A 15,097-nucleotide genomic window follows, 5' to 3' on the forward strand; every position below is an offset into this window, starting at 1 on the left:
CAGCAGATCAACCAGAAATCAAATATATAGAACGCTACTGTAGGCTTCAAGAAGCTGTTTGTATTCTCCTATGGCTATTTTCTAGCCAAGTATCAAAGGAAGCACACTACTATGCCAGATGAGATGACACTGAGTTATTGCCTAATAGAAATCCAACCCCTACTGAATTTTGCCACTTCGGCCTTTGCTATGGATATGTGCGCCACTAAGCGCAGAACACAGCGGTCGCAAGTCTCACTACAAATTGCTCAGAATTGGCAAGTACATGCACTGCAGAAACTACAGCCACCAGCAGATCAACCAGAAATCAAATATATAGAACGCTACTGTAGGCTTCAAGAAGCTGTTTGTATTCTCCTATGGCTATTTTCTAGCCAAGTATCAAAGGAAGCACACTACTATGCCAGATGAGATGACACTGAGTTATTGCCTAATAGAAATCCAACCCCTACTGAATTTTGCCACTTCGGCCTTTGCTATGGATATGTGCGCCACTAAGCGCAGAACACAGCGGTCGCAAGTCTCACTACAAATTGCTCAGAATTGGCAAGTACATGCACTGCAGAAACTACAGCCACCAGCAGATCAACCAGAAATCAAATATATAGAACGCTACTGTAGGCTTCAAGAAGCTGTTTGTATTCTCCTATGGCTATTTTCTAGCCAAGTATCAAAGGAAGCACACTATGCCAGATGAGATGACACTGAGTTATTGCCTAATAGAAATCCAACCCCTACTGAATTTTCCCACTTCGGTCTTTGCTATGGATATGTGTGCCACTAAGAGCTAAACACAACGGTAGCAAGTCCCCCTGCTAATTCCTCACAAAATGGTAAAAGATGCAAATTAAAATAAAAAAAGTAGAACGTTATTGTAGCCCTAAGAAGGGCTGTTGGGTTCTTTGAGAATCACTCCTGCCTAACAGTAAGCTAATAGAACACCCTAACGCTTTCCCTGACCAGCAGCAGCTCTCTCCCTAGCGGCATCCAGAGACAGAATGATCCGAGCAGCGCGGCCAGCGGCTAGTCTATCCCAGGGTCACCTGATCTGGCCAGCCAACCACTGCTATCGACGTGTAAGGGTACCACGTCATGCTGGGTGGAGTGCAGAGTCTCCTGGCTTGTGATTGGCTCTGTTTCTGGCCGCCAAAAAGCAAAACGGCGGGAGCTGCCATTTTCTCGAGCGGGCGAAGTATTCGTCCGAGTAACGAGCAGTTTCGAGTACCCTAATGCTCGACCGAGCATCAAGCTCGGACGAGCATGTTCGCTCATCTCTAATTATGATGCATCAAGATTGTGTAACTTTAGCAAACATATCTCTGATAAATGTTTCTTCTTGCTCTCAATTATCTGCTTTTAGCATATCTCTGAAGTAAAGACCTAGTCCTTTGTGTCATTTCCTAAAGTCTACTTACAACCCTATTAAAATATTATCATTTTCAATTATCAGTATCAATTAAACATGTAGTTTGCACAATACAGATTAATGCAGATTTTGGTAGAAAAACTAATTCTCATTTTACTAACATAAAATCCATTATTACATCTTTTGTGGCTTCTCATGCAATTTTTGGTAAAGTGGTACAATTTTTTTGACCCTTGCCTCGTAGAGACTGTATGCACAAAGACCTGAATCGCGTGGTGGACTGATGCCGTTATCACTCGAAAGACAGGGTATATCCGAAGATGCTTTTATTTAAAGGTACAGCTACGCATTTCGGCTCCGTACCGGGGCCTTCGTCAGGCTTGGTATAAAATTACATGTACCGTAGTACATGTCGTAGAGACTGTAAAAGACAATCGAACTATACAACAAGGGGCCGCCTTTATTATAAATAGGATCTGTCTAATGCTACTCCACTTTGGTAAGCTAATACTGTACATAAGATAAGTGTTATTTGGGTTATCCCACTCTAAATAAGTTTTGCTGATTTAGAAAAAAAAATTCCAAATAAAAAATGTTTCACTATGACAATTTAAAACTATATTGAAGAGCTACTTACTGTAGATCATGTTTTTTTTGGTACATGAGGCATGTCATAGAGTAAAGTGTATCAATCAGGAAGTCCCAACACATTCAAATTCTTAAATATATATTTAACTTAAAAGCTTGATACAAATAATTGCATATTTTAAAAGACACATTTATTTTACCAATACTTTACCAATATTTTTTTTCTATAAAAGCAGAAATTTGGGGCCTGTCCCCTACTTAAGAACAACCCGCTTACAGCCCTCTGGATGTGGTAATTTACTGTACTTTAGCCTCAGACTACAATAAACAGCTATAACAATTATCAAAGGTGTCTGTAATGAAGCTTTATTGTTAATCCTGGTTCTTATGACAATCCAACATTTTTCAAATTGTCACAGAGACCAAAAAAAGTTTGGTATAAAGTTCTGACTTACATGCAAATTAAACTTAAGAACAAACCTACAGAACCTATCCTGTACATAACCCGGGGACTGCCTGTACAGTGATATAAAATACTACAGTACTATTATGGAGCCATGCTGCAAGAAGCATGCTTCTGGTGGAATCAAGCAAAGACGAAACAATGAAATACCACCTTAACAGAAACTTTCCACTGGATTATTGCCGGATTACCCTAATGTGGCACAGAAACTACCTCCTACCAAATATTATATCCTCTAAGATGCATATATAGGTTGGAACAAAATGAAGGTATATACCCGAGAACCTAAAACCTACCCTTTATACCAGATTCCACTATCCCATCTACAGCGTAGTAAGGCCAGCACATGTATTGCTGTCTACTCAGGGAAATAATTATATATAGCACATTCTGTCAGCAACTGAAATAATGTGCTTTAATAAATGGTAAAATAAAACATATGGGTCAAAACTTGTATAAATTTTGAAAATCCATAACCTTCTACAAAGCACCTCATCTATACCTCCAGACGTTGCTAAATTAATTTTAAGATTCCTACAATCTATGAAAGATGATAAAAAGATTTAGCTTTCCTATAGAATATACTAAGCAATAAAATTCTCTTATATGCAAAAATGGGAGTAGATTTGAAAAAAAGAACAAAAAAACCCTAAATATTTAACTAATACAACCTTTCAATGCCTGGCCCATGAGGAAAAAAAAAACTAGAAAGATGCACATGAGATGGAACCTCCAGATTTCAAACCTTACATGCTAACACCCCTAATATCTAGTCCAAGACAATGTCACCAGAAATGTACAATCTTATGGTCATGTACACTAATAAAAGCCATCTGGCAGGCTTCCTTACCATTACCTCAAGGTTATTCAACTCCTTAGCTGATTTATGCCCCCCAAATGCTTCTTTAGATAGATTCCCTTCCAAGGCAGATTGGTGTAACAGATACTAATGGTTGATTACCACAAGGATTTGAAAAGACCCCACCTGTCCCCATATTTAGGAAGTAATAGCCCTGGTATACACCAACTGTGTTTAGGAAATGCTATAGAACCGCTATTTTCCTATAAAGAAACATGAGGAATGAATAACTAATCAATATAAAGTCCTTTTTGAGTTTGACAAGTTACAATTAAGTAGATATGACATTTTTATACATTCCATCCCAAGAAGTGATGATGTACATTAAATTTTGTACTATCTATAATTTTGTGATGGAGGAATGTTAGTATCCCTCCATTAATGTGATTTCTTTGGGATTTTTAACCTGTAAACTCAATAAGACTTTAAATACAAAAAACACTGACAAAATTGTTTCCAACTGTCCTCTGCATGGTCAATCTTGTCAATAATAACCTCCACCTTTAAGGTAGTGTGGTAAGTTCACATATAAACTAAAATGAATTAAATGTGAAGTTTACAGTAAATGTGCTTCTGGTTTAAAATTATGTGAGCTCTGCTCTAATAGACTTAATTCTTCAAAAGTAGAAGCATAAAGACCATGATGACTCCGCACAAATCAATATAAGAAAATTCGGAAATTCTTACTAAAAATCCTGTACTGATTTCCACCGCAACGGTTTCCAGTGAGGGAAGGTTTTATCAGCCAAGCAGACAGATCAGTATTTTCTGAAAAATCTTTCTTTTACACGTGGTTTAAAGTGTCTGTAAAAGAAAATAGTGTAGAAATTACATTTACACAAAAATGGAAAGTCATAGCCATGAATATTATCATCTGTTTAGTAGATATTAAAGCTAATATTCTTTATTCATATATTATCACATGAAAACCAGAACTGATAACTTTGTAGATGTGCAAAAACAAATGCTGGATGAATACACATTCTCTCTGTGTGATAGGACTAGAATTAGTTTGTCAGATTAACCAAAGAGAATTGAAAAGTGCACTTTCTGATTTAGCAATTCTCTACTAATGGAACAAGGACAGAAATATGCATATGGATTAAAAAACGTCTAGCATATAAAAAGATATATTTGTGAGGAATGTATTGTCTACTGAGGTTTTAGAATCATCATCATTTTATTCAGAGCTTTTTATTACTAAAGCTCCCTGGCAGATATCATTCTACAATCGAAAAGTTATACTAAAAGAGAGATATATATATCAAAACATAAAATACATGCAAAAAAGAAAAACCTTGCATCAAAATAAACAGAAAAGCAGAGCAAGCACATGAATGACTTATACAGTTTTCTTTTATCATAACCTCTTAATTTTATTTTTATCCCTACCTCACCGTTTTCACCCCTCTTCCCACATCTTTTGTGCTCTAATCAATTACAGACAGCCCCAGGGTTATGCGCAAGATAGATTCTAAAGGTTTGTTCTTAAGTCAAATTTGTATATTTTATAATCATAACTCAGTCTGTGACTAAAGTAAAATATCCAGAGAGCTTCACCAGAGGTCATTTTAGGCACAGAGGTCAGTCAGTAATTAGGGGTATCTGCAAATTGGTTGTCCATAAGTCAGGAACTGCCTGTATTTCTACCTAAAGAATTTGAGCTCATTTTTATAAAGAAGTCCTGTGTATCAATTTTCTGTATAGATTTAATTTACGGCCCCCACTTCTGTTTGAAACCCGAGAAATCGGTATGCTTACCCTTCTCCTATAATTACATCCTCTTGATTCAATATACTATATAAGTAGAGAATCAGAATTCATTCCTGGACTTCAGGAAAACTTTGATGGGGCACATGGGGCAGAGAACTCTGGGAAGAAGAAAGGAACACTCTTGATCACATGTGTTAGCCAATCAGTGACCAGCAGGCTTATGTGAGGTCACAGCCCTTAAAAACAGGGAGCCATTTTCAATCTTGTCATTTCACAGTGCATGTGCTGTCTGCAGTGTCTATCTGCTTGTGCTTAATAACTGGAGTGATTTTTTCTCAAAGGCCAGGGTGTCAGTTCTTGTGGTTCTGTATATTCCTCATTTCTAGTGCTTTTTTTTTTTATTGATAAAGTGGTTATCAAGAAATCCATGTCAAATCCACATAGTTGCTAGAGTTATGTATAGAATATATAGAGCTGAGCCTGTGCATATGTAGAATCTGCGGACATAAAGTGAAGCGTGGCCAGGGAGTTAACGTTAGCACCACGGCCCTGCATCAACACATGCAGCGTTACCATCCAATGGCCTGGGAGAAACGTGACTCAGATGTGGTGGTCCATCCTGCCGCCGCAGTAACAGTAGCAGCACCTAGTGGCACACATGCCATTTCAGCCAGTCAAGGCTCCAGAACCTCTGCCGAAGGGAGCTGTTTGTCTTTGACATCATCTCCTGGTCCAGATGCTACTGTTCCTTGCTATGCATGGCAGCAGCAGTCATTGCACAAGGCAATTACAAAGAGGCAACTGTATGCATCCAGCCATCCTAAGGTGCAGAAACTGACCTTGCTCCTGTCCAAGTTGTTGGTACTGAAATCCCCCCCTTTCTAAGTCGTGGACTCTGCACCCTTCAGAGAACTAATGGCTAGTGCCGAACCGAGGTGGAGAGGGAAGAACAACTGGCATACTATAGAGAAATACTGTGCACACAGTTGGCCGCTGACGATGTGTGCCATTGTCCATGTCCATCCTCTGTCAGTTCTGACTAAGGTATTCCTGGAAGTCATTGCTTGAGTACTACTGCCACTGCTGCTGTGGGGAGATGGGGTTAGGAGCAGTAGCAGCTCCATCAGCAGCAGCTTAAGTCTGGAGTCCTTAATGGGCAGCTTCCTTCACCTGCCTAGTGAGGAGGGTAGCCGCCACCAGCAGCAGCCGCAGGACATGGAGCAGATCCTGCACCAGCAGGTGGTGGCATACTTAGACAGAACTCTACCACCCCAGGTACAAGATCCCCTGGACTACTGGGCAGTCAAACTTGATGTATGGCCGCAACTTGCAGAGTTTTCAGTAGAGAAGCTGTCCTGCCCAACCTGTAGTGTGGCATCAGAGCGGGTGATCAGTGCGGTGGAGACCACAGTTGCCCCTTGGAGAACCCACCTGTCCGTAATGTAGAGAGAGAGTGAGATTTATCAAGATGAATCAGGCATGGTGTTCCGCCAGGATTTCAACACACCAATGCTTTATGCATCATATTACATCAGCAATGACACCTCCTTCAAATGTTGAGAAATGAGTCTGGATTCTAACTACCTGCCTCAGCCACTGTTCTGATGCTTCCACCACCCTGAAGCCACACATCTGCTGCCAGTTGCTCGATATGCCTCCCACCATCTTTACCAGGGACTGGAATTGTCACCCACCTCCACACTCTGTCATTGTGCCACTTTCTTACCTTCTGCTGCTGCCAGCACATCCACACTTTTTCATTGTGCCACTTTCTGACCTGCTTCTACCGGCACCTCCACACTCTGTCATTGTGCCACTCTGTAGCCTACCATGTTGCTGCCATCTCCACACTTTGTCATTGTGCCACTCTGACCTCCTGCTGCTGCTGTTGCTGCCACCTCCACACTCTGTCATTGTGCAACACTGTGGCCTACCATGTTGCTGCCAGCTCCAGAATTTGTCATTGTGCCACTCTCTGACCTCATGCTACTGCTGCTACTCCTCACCTTCACAGTCTGTCATTGTGAAACTGTGTGGCCTCCTGCTGCTGCCACCTCCATGCTCTATCATTGTGCCACACTGTGGCCTACCATGTTGCTGCCACCTCCAGAATTTGTCATTGGGCCACTCTCTGACCTACTGTTGCTGCCGCCACCTCCACATTCTGTCATTGTGCAACTCTGTGGCATACCATGTACTGCCACCTACACACCCTGTCATTGTGCCACTCTTTGACCTCCTGCTGCTGCTGCCAGCACCTCCACACTGTCATTTTTCTACTCTGTGGCCTACCATGTTGCTGCCAGCTCCAGAATTTGTCATTGTGCCACTCTCTGACCTCATGCTACTGCTGCTACTCCTGGCACCTTCACAGTCTGTTATTGTGCAACTCTGTGGCCTCCTGATGCTGCCACCTCCATGCTCTGTCATTGTGCCACCCTGTGGCCTACTATTTTGCTGCCACCTCCAGAATTTATTTTGTCACATTGTGGCCTACTCATGCTGCTGCCAACTGACTGTTGTCTCCCTGGAACACCCTGTGATTTCCATAATGCTGTTTTAGCCCTCCACCACTCTATGTTGCCACTATGTTTGGTTTTCCTCTTCATTTTATTTGTCAGAAGAAATGAAAAGCCTCAGCAGTGAATGCAGAATGCAGAGGATATGCAAATATCCCATTTGCTGGTCATCTCTGTTTTGGATCCACTCCTGTTTGTTTTTGGCTTTAGCAATACTGATGGATTATTGCCCGATTGAAAGCGAACACTGACGGATGAAATGAAGGGCCTAATGATCAGTGATGTCAATGCAGAATTACTGCCGACACTGCACTCTTTTGGGGGGTTTCTACATGTATCCGTGTTTAACAGAACAGGTTCTGTCATAATCTATGGAATCACTTCATGTCATTGTAAAAAGAGTGCACTCTTTGATGTTATAGTGGGATTTTGGCCCTCAGCTCAGCCCTTTTGAGCTGGCACAGACTTTTTCCTGTCAGGCTGTGTTCCCACTTCATTTATTTGGTCAAGTTGGCCCTTGTAAGTGCCCATGGAATTGAATAGTGAAGTGATTAGTGAATAGTGAAGAGCGGCGGCTGTCATGTGCATGTCATACTAAAACACAGCATTGTTTGAAGACCAAACCATGCTCCCTATGCATATTTTTAACGTTATTCGACATGATACGATTTGGGTGGAATCAAATTTTTTCCAAAATTTCGGCGGACCTGGTCGAATCGAATTTTGAAAAATTCGCCCATCTCTATTTATAACATCTTTGCCCAGTGCAAAAATGTTGTATATCCAATTTGTTAATATTAACTTTTTCACTGTCAAAATTACCAAAAGAACCATTCCCTTTTCTTGTTTTGTAAAAGGAAAGTTGAAAAAACTTATTCTCATCTCAGTCTTTTTCCATATGAAATTCTTCTTTTAATTTATATTGTACAAACTTAAACTGGTCTTCCCCTTATTCTAGCTTGAAGTTAAGGGCAATATTCCATGGAGCTAACTTAATACAATGTTGTGAAATCCTACCCTGTACTGTACCTCGAAAGTGTCCCAATAAAACCACTTGATTGTGACACATATAGGTGTAGCAATGGTTTACACTGTGCAGAAGCATTTCCCACCCCTCCTACCACTTTGTGAGAATACAACAGGAGGATTGAGGAGGGGAATGCTGAGAGAGCAGGGGTATAAAGAGATAATGTATGCTCCTGCGCACTGTAACATTGGTAACACCTCCCCAAAGTCCTCTCTGCTTGTAAGCATAATTTAAAAAGTTTATTTTAGAAGAAGTGAGCCCATGGATAACAAATATAAGTAGTTTACCACAGTCACAGTGCCTGGATCTATGATTGCCCCCGTTTGTCATTCTTGATTTTGATTGTATATTTCCTTTAAAGTTTTAGTTAAAGTTTTAAAGTCAAAATTAGACAATAACACGCAACAGGTTGCAAATATTATTTAAGGTACCACTTAAACTCGAGGAACCTTGGCCACACTCCTCAAAGTCACCATGGAGATATTGTACAGTAGTCATCTAGTTGTTATATACTGTATTTGCAGTCAGAACTATTAAATTTGCATTTCTACTTATAAATCAGCATGTGCTAATCTAATAAAAAAATAATGCGCAAGAAGAAAATATTTTATGTCGCCTAAAACTGGATATTAAGAGTATTCTTTTCATTCCAGCTGTGGCTTTGAGTGTAAGTATTGATTACTGAAATCCTTTAAAAGCCACCTCATGTTCCTTTTTAGATTTAAAAATTGCCTAATGCATTGACAATGGATGGTTAACTTTTGTCAATATTTCCTGATATTACTTTATTTTACTATGACTTCAATGATGAAATGGGAATGATGAGATTAGGTAAGAACATTGAGTAAATTAACATTTTGTTTATTAAAGTAAGAAAAAAATATAGCATATATAAACAAAAACAAAAGATATCATAATATAGTTCAAATATTTCACAACAAATCTAAAGATACATGTTAGGCTAGGTTAGGTGACCTATCCCCTCTCCATAGGGATGTACACCACATGGGAAAAGAAAGTTGTTCTTGTTCTTTCTCCTGTGCACGGAACGGTATGGTGCCACACGTGTGGCACTCCATGTGGCTATTGCCGTCTATTGGGACATGTATACGGCGACAAACTTTCTACCTTAGATGTACAAATAACAGATCAACAAGATATGAAAAATTACCCCTATGGAAGCAAACATTTTTTGTATTTTTCCTTGAGTAATCAGTAGGGATTACTGCAAATTTCGAGTTTATAATGAAATGTGTAGGTTCTGGTCGCGGGCGTTAACTCATTAAATGCCACTGGCACTAAGCTGGAGAAGATAGTTGCTCCCAATGGCATTATCAGAGGTGACAACCCTCCCCCAAATGACTCTGTGCAGCGTTGCCAGCACTAGTTTAAATGCCACTGGTGACTTTGCCAGCACCAAGCAGAGGTCTTCCTTGTTGGGGTTGGGATTCATTATTCTCAGTTGTTTTTAAAATATTTGTTTTTAGCATTAATCAAAGTTTGATGATAATTCTCAAACCTATATCATTTTCAATAGAAGCCTCTACAAGAAAATGCCAAAGATTTTACTTTTATTTGGAATAAATCTCATTTCTGGATGATTAAATAATCAAGTATCCTTGATTAGTTGCACCTGCCTCCAATTACCTTCTCAACTGATATGGAAGCAGACAAGGTGCACTCAATAATTCGCACATGGTGTCTTCACATTGGTTTATTTATATTGAATAAATGATGACAAAGAAGAATCTGTTAAGTGTTATTTTTCATATGAGACCAAATTAATCTCCTTTGAGGATTTAATGAGCAGTAAATGAGTTAATAATGTTAATAATATTCCAAATCTTAAGTTTTAAAGAGGATATTTTTTTTTATATCACTGTGTATATAGTTAAATGAGCTTTTTACAGTGTTAAATAGGATCCTGGAAGAAAAGAGTACTGTTGAATAATTCACACAGGATTCCTATTGTTCGCTTGGTTTCAGTGCCTGAAGGTGATATCCAGAGGTCATTCATAAGATCAGATATGTTTTTAAAGAGTCTTCCTTTTCAGATTTATAGTCATATCCTGCAAAAGTGAAGTTAAATTCCCAATGAATTGTAATCCCTTCTACACATATGCAGATTAAAATGCTGAACACAGCCTTAGTTAATTTTCCAGAGGATTGTACACTCCATATAAATTTAGTCGACTTTTCTCTAAACACCTTACACTTCTTAGCTTCCCAGTGAATTTCTTTGGTATTTATTCACCCTTTGATCATTCAGTCTCTTCAGTATGCTTTAAAGGCAAATTGTAAGGTGAGAGGAGATAACAAAGAGTTTTTCTTTGACTCGTAAGTATTTAATGAGAATTTCTGGGTCTATGTTCATTTTAAATAGGTAATTTTAAATGTAGAAGATGACACCTTTATCTATTATATGTTATTTATTGGTGTTATTTCCAAAAAGGATACAAATCTATTATTAAATAATGTCTGTGAACATTATCAGGCTTAAAAGGTTCATTATGTCATTCATACATAATGGATAATCATAAGATAACAGAATACAGTATTAGAGGAAAGATAATGCCAGAATTATGATTCACTATTTCACATTCCTTCGCCAACTCTTTTGTGTTAGCTCATAGCAAATTACATTGCATTCGTTCTACCAGTCTACAGTGTAGCAGAAATTGCTGTAATCAACAATCACACGGAAACTTCATCACTGCAAATCAGTGTCTGTTATGTTTCTGGCATTGAGTAACATACAACCGTTTCAGCTTCCAGGAGTGAAATATTTTCTTCTGAAAAGCGATTTCTTAAGTTGCCTTTTTCTCAGCTTCATTGACAATCTTTGACTTTGGCAACCAGGTCAATGGAGTTATTCCTTTGGTCCTCAAGATGAACACAATTATTAAAACTAAAATGTGAGGCATAATCCAATGAGAACATTGTCAATAAACTGTGAAAAAAGCTGTAAACTGTACTATAGTGAAATTAATGTACGGTATGTATTTTAGCTTTTATTTATATATAGATTATTGACTAGGGATGTGCAAATCAACCAAGATTTGACTCTAGTAACCCACGTGGAATTTTTAAAAAATTTTTGGGAAATTTTTGGAAAATGGTTTTTAAATCATAAAAACTAATATTTTATAAAATGTAAGCAATTTTATTTTTATTGCTGGAATGAATGGCAGTATTAGCAACCATTTTGAAAGATTCATCCATAATGAATCAGAAAAGTTCCCTAAAAATTGCCAGATTTGTACTGAATCTACAAACAATTTCATAGATTCGCTCTCTCTCTATTACTGACCGATAAACTTCTATTCTCACTTGATATTTTACTTATGTGATGTGATGATTGGGCCATGATCATCCATTTTAATGTGTTTAACCCCTTAACGACTGGGCTTTTTTTAATTTTTTCACTTCCATTTTTCACTTACCACCTTCAAAAATCTAACTTTTTTTATTTTTACACATTAAGAACTGTGTGATGGCTTATTTTCTGCATAACAAATTGCACTTCGTAGTGAAAGTATTTAATATTCCATGCCGTGTACTGGGAAGCGGGAAAAAAATTCCAAATGCAGTGAAAATGGTGAAAACACACATTTGCAACATTTTCTTATGGGCTTGGATTTTACAGCTTTCACTGTGCGCACCAAATGACAGGTCTACTTTATTCTTTGGGTCGCTACAATTACGTGGATACCAAATTTGTATATTTGGTTTTATAATGGTTTCATACATTTTAAAAAATTAAAACCTCCTGTACAAAAATTTTTGGGGGGGATCTTGCCATTTTCTGGCGCCAATAACTTTTTCATACTTTGGTGTTTGGAGCTGTGGGTGGTGTAATTTTTTTGCGACTTTTGATGGCATTTTCATTGCTATAATTCTTAGGACTGTGCGACCTTTTGATCACTTTTTATTAATTTTTTTATATTTTTCAAAATGGCAAATAAATGCCATTTTCGAATTTGGACGCTATTTTCCGTTACGGGGTTAAGCGCAGTGAAAAAATGTTTTTATATTTTGATAGATAGGGCATTTTCGGATGCGGCAATACCGAATGTGTTTATGATTTTTACTGTTTATTAATATTTATATCAGTTCTAGGGAAAGGGGGGTGATTTGAATTTTTAGTTTTTTTATTATAATTTTTTTTTTTAACTTTTTTTTATTTTTACTTTTACTATTTTTCAGACTCTCCAGGGTACTTTAACCCTAGGTTGTCTGATCGATCCTACCATATACTGATAGCACATTGTAATGAATGGGTTAAAACGAGACAGCTTCGGGCCTTTGTGAGCCCATGCGCCACCATCTTTTTGAAGCCGCCGGGAGCATTGCCGGCAGCGATCGGCGTGGAAGCACCCACGATCGGTGCTAGCACCGATCACGGCCGTTACCGGTAAGCCTTTGCTGCGATATACCGGTAAAACTTTGCTTCAGCCCGCGAGCCCTCTCCATGCACCGGGAACCAGGGCGCTTCGGGAAGGGGTTAATAGGTCAAAACCCCAATGTTTATCAGGTTTTCATAAAGAAAAATGGCAAGTGACAATAGTAATGGTGCATGACATTTTATCAATGGGGAGATTTATCAGAAGTGTCTGAGCAGAACTGTTCTAGTGGCCAATGTCAACCAATCAGAGCTCAGCTTTCATTTTCCCCCAGCTGTTCATAAAATGAAAGCTTTGCTCTGATTATTTTCCATGGGCAACTGAAATAGTTTTACCTTAGACAATTCTGCTAAATCTCCCAAAATGTCTTTATTGTCATAATAAGGTATACATTTCCATCAGTTTACTGCACAACTCTGTTGTAGTGTAATGCAACTCTTATTTGCATTTGAAGACCCATTCACAGCTTGTACAGTCAAAGAACTTTGTCACTTTAAAAAGGTTTTTGCACTAAAATTATGTAAATTGGATACGGTTTGTCAACATTTTTCTTCCATAAACTAAGCCAAAAAATAGTAGAAACACATTTAGACTATGTATCCCTAAACTATGCTAGATATGTCAGTCAGACCCATATTTTGTACGTTGCACACATTTCTATTTTTATTTCATGTGAAAAAGTATCTTCTACTATTGGAGTAAGAATCCCACAAACATCACCACTCCTTACTGAGAGTATGGTACCTCTTTTGTACTACAAATACCTTAGGCATCATAAACCTAAAGGAGCACAATATAGGGTCATCCAAAGTAACAGCCATTCACCAAAGGGGTCGACCACTAAAAAGAATCTTTATCAGGGTAAGTACAAAAAGGGTTATTGATAGTCTTTCAATTTCAAAATTTAAATTCTAATTTGACTAGGAACCTATATATCCCATAGGTTATATAATTTATGGCAGAGGCCAATCATAAACAAATGGAAAATAAACAGAAAATAGAGTTGGAATTAGTTGAATCCATGTAGCTGCAGAGTCCAGAAGTTAATAATACAACCATGATTACCATTGAGAGTGAAAATCAGCAGTGGCTTTGACTACTGCTTCCAGCTGCAGAGCCTGCTGATGGGACAACAACATGATTCCCTGCCTTAAAATGTGACACTTTGTACTAATAGTTACACTTCCCTTTAATACAATTATCCCACTTACATTTAGAACCTGGTAATAATTCCAATTGTATTGCACCTAATAGGCTTGATAACTACAAGTTGGAAGACTTCACATGGTTCACATTTTAAATACTTTTATTTTTGAACAATATGAGCATTGATATGCTGCCTTTTTTATTTGAAATATTTTATTTTAAATAAAGGCATATAATTTACGTGTATTTAGAGTTTAGCTTTTGGCATCACACTTATTTTCAAGTTGAAGTACCATCTGCTGGCCCCTTGGCTGAGTCATAATGATATGCCAGCAAGCTGGCTGTTTTATACATAGGGCTCCATAAATCTTGAGAAATGACAGAAACCTGTGAGTAAGAATGCTTAATATCCTATCCAAACTATTGAAAATAATACATTAGGAATGTTATACACATTAACAAGTGCTAATGCACAGAGAAAGCCTGATAAAAATGAAGTAATCACAAATTAACTTAAACAAAGATGGTGTTGTCGCTTCCCATAGATGAGACAGACACTCAGGCTGACAGGAGAGAGGGGTATCTGTAAAAATAAAGTCCTCTGTTTTTTTCTATCAAACCCTTCATATGCAGTCATGTTTGCAGTTCAAAAATTGGGTAAGTTGTCTCCAGAGCACACTTAACTGGACTGGGCTGGTTAATAAAATAAAATTGCATGACCCTGATAGTGTGAGCAGAATAATGAGTACGGGAGACATTGGATGAGATAACTGGACAGCTCATGGCTCGATTCACGCAAATGTTGGTTAGATTTCTATCAATATCAGCAGCTTACTCTCTGATTAATCTACTTGTGTTGCACACTGTCTCCCTGCTGACAACTTTCTCACTCCATGTTCACTGTAACACATTCACCACATCTCCTGTTAGGCCATTTTGTAGGATAGGACCTTCAACTTGGCATTAAGTGGTCACAAGTGTGGCCCTGTCCCTATTGGGGGCAATTCTCATAA

The 15,097-nt window shown here is 38.3% G+C and overlaps 1 protein-coding gene across 14 annotated transcripts in view; it reads right to left on the reverse strand.

The window, feature by feature from the left end:
* The window catches only part of TENM2 (teneurin transmembrane protein 2), a 1,545,179-nt gene that overhangs the window by 1,334,923 nt on the left and 195,159 nt on the right, over nucleotides 1–15,097 (reverse strand). For all 14 annotated transcript variants that reach the window (XM_072145937.1, XM_072145941.1, XM_072145939.1 and 11 more), the window contains one exon: nucleotides 3,964–4,080. The gene's annotated coding sequence lies outside the window, so the exon portion shown is untranslated. The remainder of the gene's footprint in view (nucleotides 1–3,963; nucleotides 4,081–15,097) is intronic.

This window comes from Engystomops pustulosus, chromosome 4 (assembly GCF_040894005.1).
Source record: "Engystomops pustulosus chromosome 4, aEngPut4.maternal, whole genome shotgun sequence".
Taxonomy (NCBI): Eukaryota; Metazoa; Chordata; class Amphibia; order Anura; family Leptodactylidae; genus Engystomops; species Engystomops pustulosus.